We start from the raw sequence: 9,514 nt of genomic DNA, 5'->3' as shown, positions 1-9,514 counted from the left end.
AGGTCTTCAAAGATGAAAGGAGATAAAACACTTTCAAAATAACTTTAAAACCTAGCCTTTAGTATGAATTTTAGAAAAATCCACCGGGAAGACATCAATTTTAAGAGAGAAAGAGCCAAAAAAGGAAAGGTATCATATTCACTGATCGCCTTTCTCGAAAATTCCCACTGTCCCATCTCCATCAACTGCACGGAGTGTCTCATCTGTTTGTGTGCGTGCGTGCGTGTGTGTGTGTGTGTGAGTGAGGGAGAAATGGGCAAAGGCTCCGCCTCACTCAAAAAAACCGAGAGAAAAAAAAAGGAAAAGCAAACTGATACACACCTCTCAATTCTGGCAGGAGGAAAAGAATAGGAGTGTTTATGAACCGTATAAGTAAACAGCAGGATAACCAGCCACACCGAGAGCCGAGGCTACTTCCCCTCGTAAAAACCGACACCAGGCACCGTTCCCAGCGCCGGAGATTGCCCCGGTTGCTTTCAGGATTAAGTTTTTATGTCATCTAAAGGTGGATCATTATCTAAATCCGAGATAACAAGCGAATTTGAAATGCGTAGCCTGCGATGCTCTCTCTGGAGCCCCCAAAGCCGACGCTTGAACTCTCAGTAAACATCCACTCGAGGTAGGATTCAAGATTATTGCAAAGGTGGTGTAAAATATTTCAGTGTGTGCTCCACCGGGGTATAGTTTTGAAAGCTATACTCGCATCGCTGTCCATGTGTCCCTGCGCCATCAGCAAGGAGGGACAAGGAAGGGTGGGTGTAGACATTAGCCGATACTCTACTTCATAGTGGTTTGGGAATAGGCTTTATTAAAATTCTAACGAGCTGGACAACTGTAAGGTAATAGTGAACACATTAAAGATCCAATTATAATCAATTATGTGGTTTAAATATATAAAATATTAGACCTTTTTTAAATACATATATTAGGAATAACGAGACACATTGGCACACACTTGAAGAGTTAGATCAAAAGTTTGGCACAAGTGTGTTTTTGTATAGTTGAAGCAGTTCTTTATAGCATGACCAAACAAAATCCAGTTTCAACATCACTTCTCATCTGCAGTCTACCAATTAATTAGCACTTAATTAATCATCCAATCAGGCACCTGTCCACTTTTTAAACAGAAGGATAATCCCTCCATTTCACAGTTTTGATCGGCACAGTAGAGTAGGCACTGGCTCCCCAAAGGCAACTCTCTCCCTCCTCTTCTACTTCTTCTTTTTTTTCTTTTTTTCTGCATTTGGAGGCTCTAGTGAAAGAAAGCTTCCAAGTGGAGCAGGAGGAGGAGAAGGGTGGCTCCATTGTCTGGCCAATGAAGGGGTGGGGATTGAGGGTGTATGCAGATGTGCTCCTGGCAACGGACATCTGCTCTCCCCCAGTGGGCATTGTCACAACAGGCAGGAGAACTTAGAGTGGAGTCTGTCTGCAGAGAAAAGGCCTTTGTTCATGATATGCAGGCCGTGGCCCGCAACCTACCACTGGCAAATGTTTGCATTTGAAACACCATGTCTCAGATGTACATCAGTTACTGGTGATGCAACAGATACAATGACTTCCCTTACGGGGATTTCCTTTTTTGCACTTCCTTTATTCCCACCTGCAACATCACTCTCCCTGTTGGCCTCTCGTTATTTCTCCCCCCTCATCTGCTGCTTTCAACTCTGTTGGGGGTTGAACTTCCACTCACGTCTTTGTGGCCGGCATGTTTTCAGATATGAAAGCTGGCCTCCCAAGGCAAACACATCACAGGCAGCATCACAATGTACATGGCAGCTCCTATCAGGCCTGTTGATTTATAGCTGAGAAGGAAAATGCTAAGAAAATGCAAATTCCTTGCTTTAATATTAATGAAAATATTTATCATGCACTGTGGTTGATGCTAGCGATCAGGGATGATGGTGTGTGCTTGTATTGGAAATCAGGAGTCTCATTTGCCTCAACAGATATTCCCTTGTGACTGGTGGAGTCAGTGTACTGTGATTATAAACATGATTTGTGCTTGTTCGGAGCACTGTTGTACATGGCTGATCTGCTGTACATCATGCTTGTGCAGGGACTCATTTGTGTGTTCCTGCTGTATTATAACACATTGGGTAGCAGAGAGGCATGCTGGGGAGCAAGTGTGCTGAAGCAGGAAGAGATGATGGTTTCTGAAAGGCACAGGTGCTGTCTCCCTCTCTGTTTGCTCACAAGCCGTGCATTTGGCCTGTAGTTTTCTTTGGACAGAATTGTTTTGTTTATTCTTTGAGATTGCTTTCTCGCATTGTAGCGAATTTCTTTATGAAGATGCTAAACTAGATACATAGCAACAGATAAAAAATGGAAACAAGCATTGCTTTCCTGTTCTGAAGTCACAGAAGCAAAGCAATTACAATTGGTTAATCATATTCTTAGAGCCTAATACTCCGTTTAACACAGTAATTTGGACACTGCTGAAATAGCTCTTGTGAACTCTTCTGAGAATTCCCATAATGGCCAAGCCACTAACGGCTTCTAAAAGTTCCCACAGGAGTTGGTTTGAGAGGATTTTACTGTCATGTGATTGTGCAATGCATTGTGGAGAGGAGGTAATGGGTGTGAAATTACACTGTACTATCAGCATGGGGATGAAAATGTACAGCCTGATTTTACTCAAACATACCACTGTGCAAAATAACAGACCATGGAGGGTTTACGATTTATACTGCCAGTCTTTTGGTGCAGTTAATTTCTTTTATTGAACAATTCCTATTTTTTTTTTAATCTCTTATTTGAGTTTTGTTTTAAAACAAAAGACTTTTATTTAACTCAGTGTTCTTGGTTACTTGCGGACCGTGTTGCAAACATGTCTTAGACATCTTAAAACTTCTCTGAATTAAGGCTTTGATGTTAAAAATAAAGCTTGTGCTGTGGAGAATTGCACTTTTCAAATGAGTTTAGGTGCCTTTTAATGATCAGAAAACTGCTGTCCTCCAGTTATTTATTTGTACTGTAGCTTAAGCTGGTTAGTAATAGTCTTGTCTCAAAGACAGACATTTTCAAATCTGTGAGTTTAGATTAATTTGTGCACTGTACCAATTTCCGGCGCCTGTTTTTTGCTTGTTAAACACGATCTGTTGTGTCTCAGTCCTTTTTATTTGTGGTTGTAAGGGACAGTTTTGGAAGAGTGGATGTAGACTGCACCAGACAGCAGCAGGTGTCTGATTCTCCTCACTGATGGGGCCTGTTTATCCAGTGTGCCTGAAAGATACTGAGTCTAGGTATTGTGGCTGTGCTTGCTCTCTTGCCTGCCACTGACATGATACACACTGTATGGAGACAGATGCATCAGTTGTCTGCCTTTAAGTGCAGCCAAAGTCATGTTTCATACTCCCTCAGCTGTTTTTGCTGTAGCTTGCTCCTGCCACTTGGCATCCCCCAAACCTTTTTGTAAGCTTTCCCAGTTCAACATAATGTATTGAATAGTACTTTCCAGTTCAACTGGTGTAATGGCCAGAAACAATGCAAATTAGAGTCCACTGCTGTATTTGAATACATTAAAGTTTTTAATGAGACAATCAAAACACAAAATTGCAGACTTGTATACAACCATTGTTGCCACATTGAAAGTAATTAACTTCATTGTTCTATGTATTGTTTATGACCATTGCCACATCGTTTCATATGTTTGAGTTATAGAGTAGATCTAGCTTTAATCCAACATTTTCTTGAATATAAAACTTGTTTGAATGATTTTATAACTGAGACAGTGAAGTAAGATTATGTGTTTTGAAAATAGTAAAAAATAGTAAAAATGCTTATCAATAATTCAGGGAGCCCAAGGTGGTTGCAAAAAATTGATGATTTGTCCTAGTAATTTAAAACCAAAGCATATTGGTTTTCTGTTTTGAAAATTCCCCCAAATTGCTGGCAGTATATTTTTATATTAATTGACTATTTGTTCAACCAACTAAATGTGCCATACTGATGGCATTTGTTTTAATGAAGAGCAAAAAAGGGCAGTAAAACTGCCTTTTTTGTACAAAATCTTTTTAATTTAATTTTTTTACTAAGACACTGTAAGGTGTCACAATACGCAAAGCATGATTGTAAATGTTTAAATAAAAGAAATCTGTGTAGAAGCTGCTTCTGTTCGGTCTTGGTGTTTGTACATGCTGTCACACTGTCGGGGTTGATGGGGAAACTTGAATACAACACCATTAATAGCATTAGCAACACCTTTGCTAAAAAGGCAATTATTTTAACAAGCATAGCCTACAGTATAGTGAGCATGGGTACAGTATGTTGAAGAACAATAAAAGAACATTTGTCCAAATTATTAACCAATTATATGATTGGAGGAAAGCTCTTGCCAGCCGTGGGGTAACAAGTGAAGGATGTTTACTGTCCCTTGTATTTATGACCAGGGCACTTTGCTCATACTACTTGAGTGTCTAATAGCCTCCCACCTGGTGCAAAGCATCACACTGTGGACTCTCAGCTCCTCCTTAATGACTGGCCATTTTGCTCCAAAGAAGTCCTAATTGCTCTTAACTACATGCACAGACTTGATAGATGGAGTGAGGAGAGGGAGAATAAGGTTGGATATAGGGCTGCAGTGTGGAGATCTAATAGGGATGTAATACACTGTCTTTCCAACATAGAAAGTGTGTGTTTGCCAACGGGAGGAGGGGGGGGGAGTTGATCTTCTCCCACTCCCCTCCTCTCCATCACTTGGCAAAGGAAGAGATTTAAACACCTGCCATTAACTTTCATGCAAAGCTCAGAGGATTAGGAATAAATAGTGGCACCGTGTTCAAACTAGGTACGCATGTACATGTGCGCTTGCGTTTGTGTCTGCGTGTCACTTTTGCAGAAACCAGAAGAGACAAAGCACCATCTGCACGCAGCAGGCTGTCCTGACTGCTTGCTCCTCTCGCTGGTGCAGAGAAGAGTCTTTCTGTGAGCATTATTATGAAACTGACTCTGCTGCTGCTGCTGCTGCTGCTGTTGCTGCTTCTGCGCTGGTTGTTAATGCTGACAGCTAATAATGTCCTCCTGGATGACTGTGCCTTGCTGAAGCCAGAGAGAAGAGACAGAGACTAATGAAGAGAGGCAGGAAGTAGAGGAGAGAGAGACAGAAACAGATAGAGAGGAAGATACCATTGGGGCATGCAGCTCACTCACTCTGAGCTGGTGAAGTTTACTGAAGAGGATTACACACACACACACACACACACACACACACACAGAAAGTACAGGCAAATGTATTGTGTTTTATTTCCTCTTTTATTTTCCTTCCTTCCTACTTGCTCTCCTCTTCCAGTGTCCCACGAGAGAGGTGGCATGAGGGGAGGAGGAGGAGGAGGAAGGGTTCCATTGTGTCTCGGCAGAGCCTCTCTTCCAGTCCAGCTGACATAGACCTGTGTCAGGAGGATCCATCTTGCTGATGTTAGGCAAGCTGTAAACTGAAAGAGCTGTCTAAAATGCTGAAGCGGGCCCTGGCCAGTGGAGAGATGGCTCTGTTTGTTTGCCATTCTGCTGAGCACCACTTCACAGAGAAAACTTTTCTGCCTGAATTTGCTGACAGATAGAAAAGGAGGAAAAAACAGTTGGAGTTGGGCTTTTGGGAGTCACTTGTGGGCACACAGAGTTTTGGCCATTGTGGGCCTGTGACATTGACATTTGGACATGGTTAGGGAGAGAAAAGGGTTAAAAGCTTTACTTTTTTTTAAGCTGTCCCTTACTACACAAAGTGTTTTGCCACTGCTCACAGTTCTTAGAGACAGCAGTCATTGAACCTTCCAACCACATGAATATGCATGATAAGTTTGCTTTTCTTCTCTGCCCTGAGCTGTATTTTTCTTTCCACCCAGAGACCTGTCGTGTTGTGTTTGATTGGCCCTGACATTTGAAAAGGTCCTTGAATAATAATTTTAAAAAAGTTGTTTATGACAACTGGAGAACTCTCCTTGCAGCAGAGTAAAAATGGCATTTTGAAAGGAGCACAGCTCTTGCATATTTAAATGCTAATGGGTCTGTGAATGTGCGGGCTAATAGGATGTTTCAATCTGGAATACTGCAGTATGTACACTTCCAGTATGCAGGCACACTGTCTGAGTGCTACTTCTAATAGCTGGGGAAGGTGCATGAGCTCACTTTATTAACAGATCATGTGGAGTCTGAGGGGTTTTTATATAAATGATCCCATTCTTTCTTTATGGTAGTATTGTCTTCACACACAAGTGTGAAGAATAGGCTTATATCCAAAAAAAAAAAAAAAACCCTTGGGGAAATCTGTTTTTGAAATTCTGGCATCTGTGGTGTATTATTGCAATGGTTATGATGGAGATAAAGTTTAACAGCTTGTTTTACAAGCTTGCTGATGCTGTGTGGCAGAGTAGAGCTGCTAGTCTTAGACATGGCCCCTGGGGTGCTGGCTAGGCAGCCCTGTAGTGAAGCATTGAGTTCTTGGTTAATTATGAGCTGTTTTGTTAGCAGAAGCCACCCGCAGGTGCCACGGATGTCCCTGGACTTTGACCTACTTGTGGAGTATTTGGTCTCATAGTCCTGCTTGCTGTCTGCATTGTGTGGACAGAAGACAATTGATTGAGTCATTGGATAAGAACTTGAGCCTGGTATCCCATTTTTTACTTTAAACATAAATGTGACAAGTTTAGGCTTTTATATAGTTGCAGAGTGATTTATTTACTTGATTAGGAAGAACTGCAGAATGTGCTTTTATGAAGGTGTTGTCAAATGTCCTGGCAGCATACTCATACTGATCAATCTGTTTCGAGCAGTGCCCTGGCCCACTAGAAGAGGTGAACACAGGCACGGTTCAGCTGTACTTAGACACAATACAGATACGCGTGATTGATACCCTCTAATGCTATGACCGTGGAAATGCGCTTTTATTCAAAAGAAAACTCCCATCCCTCAATCTACTCTATCTTGATCTCTGTTCCTTCAAAACACAGCACAGTCAAGATAGTTTTCCAAATCAGCCTATCAAAATGTTTGTGGATTTATTTCCCTCCTAGGGAATCCATTGATTTGTGGTGATTCTTTTGAGATGATTTGACTTCCTGTGTTAAATGATGTTAAAGCTGACATGGAAGAACCCTTAGGTCTGATTGACAACACAACCTTTATTTTTTAAGCCTTAAGTTTACCCTTGCAGTCCAGGTTAAAAGTGCCTACATAGCACACTTTCATGCATCTAACAGCCTCTTTGCTTGCTTAAAAACTGGCAGGAGTCCAAACGCAGAAATCTGGCAGATGTCCATGAAGCCATTTGACTCGTAAACCACGCTGTTAAGTGAGAGACTGCACTTCTCTGATTGTGAGCAGTGGACATCAGCATGGTCCCTGCGACAGAGCATCAGCACAGACACACACACACACACACACACACACACACACACACGTAAATACACACACATGCTTACACAACATTGCACAAAAGCAGTTATCTACTTGTTGCTGTAAAGTGAGCTAAACTGGGTGAGCTGTCATGCTGCTTCTCATCGCTCAACTGTAGTGAAAAGTGGCATATTATCTGCTCGTTGCTCGCAGTTATGGAAGTGTTAAAAAAGCAAGTGGCAGAGCTGAGTGATGGAGTCTTATCTCTTTAGCTATCTCCATTATGAATATGGATGTTACCAATGTTTGGCGAGCCCGAGGCTAATTCTTAGATTCTTTGCTGCTGAGTAGCTCAGTGGGATGGTTGGCTTTTTAACTCGTCAGCTTGTACTCACAAAGACATGTTTGATTTTCCCCCATATGGAGATGTTTGATTCCTGATCCTGAACAAAAAGGATTTACTGTGGGTTAATGTTTCACTGAGCTCAAGAGAAACTACAGACTCTGAGTCCCTCCTACTCAGTCCTCTGTGAATACTCCCCTCGGGACCTTGTGTGAGGTTAGAAATAGGTGTCCCTGGGGTTTTCAGACATGCTATTTTAGGTATTAAACGTTTGTATGGTGCAATTTTTCAACATCTTTTTATCCTTTATATTACATTTAAGACAAATATAAGGCATTGCTCTGTATAATAATTATAGAACATTTACGGAAAAGGATAATGTTCCCAGACTATATGCAGCTCTTTATTTATCCAGCTTCCAAGATCTTTTGACATAAGGTAAATGCTTTTGGCGTAATGAGGTTTTGTGCCATCAGGAGATGTGCACAGGAGTGTGTACTGGTACGATGCTGGAGCTTCAGTTCAGGGAGGTCTGTGTTTTACCCCCAGCCATACTGAACGTGTTCTAAAAAGCTGCAGAGCCTAATTTGTATCTGAAGAAAGCGAGAAATACTACCATGCTGCTCAGACATGCAGTTAATGCAACACTGCCGGAAAGATCTTTTTGTTGTTGTTGTATAATTGATCTATCGAGAAAATTAGTGTATGAATTTCAGAATCTCTTCTCACAAGGTTGTTTTTATTTTTAATCTTTTTCTTTATTTGCCGTGAGAGAGGTGTTTTTATTTCACCTTACAGAGCAAGATAAAGTGATGATAAACTTGAACTGAGGTTATATGTTTTCAGGCCTTTTCAGCCTCAGGGGACGTTTGAACTACTGAAATATCTCAAATAACTCACATAACATAGCTTTCTGTTCAACTTTTCACCCACTTTTTTGTGTCTTCTCACTTGGATAAATCTCATCCTTGACCTTTCTTTTCTCTTTTTTATTCCCCCTAAGCTCTTTTTCCTCTAAATATCAGTTGTGTCTCCTAATCTGTTTGTGCCCTTGTCTTGTCCACCCCCCCAGTTACATCTCAGTGTGCTCATGTTCACAGGTGGCTGAGGGGAGTGCTGGCTGTCTGTGTTTCTTAAGTTTGGCATATACTGAATACCAGCTGCTGTCCTTGATCAGGGAGACATGCCAGTGTAATAAATCTGCCTGTGTGTGTACATGTAAAACCAAACAAACACGCACATACCTGCACACATACATAGAAATGCACAAACACAGTGATAAATTGGCCTTATTATAGGCAAGCTATTAATTCACCAAGGAGGGTAAAAAAGACACTACCACAAGCACAGTACTGATCAGAGTTTGGTTAGAGAAAAGAGGTCTCTTCAGGTTGTACTGACACAAAATCTTCTATGCCATTAGTGTTCATAGCTGTAATTATATAGTCTCATAAATGAACAGTGCATTGTGTGATGATTTGCTGTGCAAAATCATGGCCACAGTCACTAACTCGTGTCTCACTCCCCATCCTTGAGCCTTTCATGCTGTGCAGTTTCTCAGCTCCCCTCCCTGGAGACTGGATGCAGTAAGACAACCACCTTGGCCCCAGTTCCCAGCCGACGTGTGTGTGTGTGTGTGTGTGTGTGTGTGTGTGTGTGTGTGTGTGTGTGTGTGTGTGTGTGTGTGTGTGTGTGTGTGTGTGTGTGTGTGTGTGTGTGTGTGTGTGTGTGTGTGTGTGTGTGTGTGTGTGTGTGTGTGTGTGTGTGTGTGTGTGTGTGTGTGTGTGTGTGTGTGTGTGTGTGTGTGTGTGTGTGTGTGGGCAGTCATGTTCAGCACTGCACTCA

At 41.7% G+C, this 9,514-nt stretch overlaps 1 protein-coding gene across 1 annotated transcript in view; it reads left to right on the top strand.

Moving 5' to 3' along the window:
- Positions 1–299: 299 nt before the first annotated feature.
- LOC137133792 (C-terminal-binding protein 2-like) overlaps positions 300–9,514 on the top strand; it is a 63,584-nt gene continuing 54,369 nt past the window's right edge. Inside the window, exon 1 of the mRNA XM_067517755.1 lies at positions 300–619. The gene's annotated coding sequence lies outside the window, so the exon portion shown is untranslated. The remainder of the gene's footprint in view (positions 620–9,514) is intronic.

This window comes from Channa argus, chromosome 1 (genome assembly GCF_033026475.1).
Source record: "Channa argus isolate prfri chromosome 1, Channa argus male v1.0, whole genome shotgun sequence".
In the NCBI taxonomy this organism is placed as follows: domain Eukaryota; kingdom Metazoa; phylum Chordata; class Actinopteri; order Anabantiformes; family Channidae; genus Channa; species Channa argus.
Note: the sequence above shows the minus strand (reverse complement) of the source record. Positions and strands in the feature narration are given on the sequence as shown.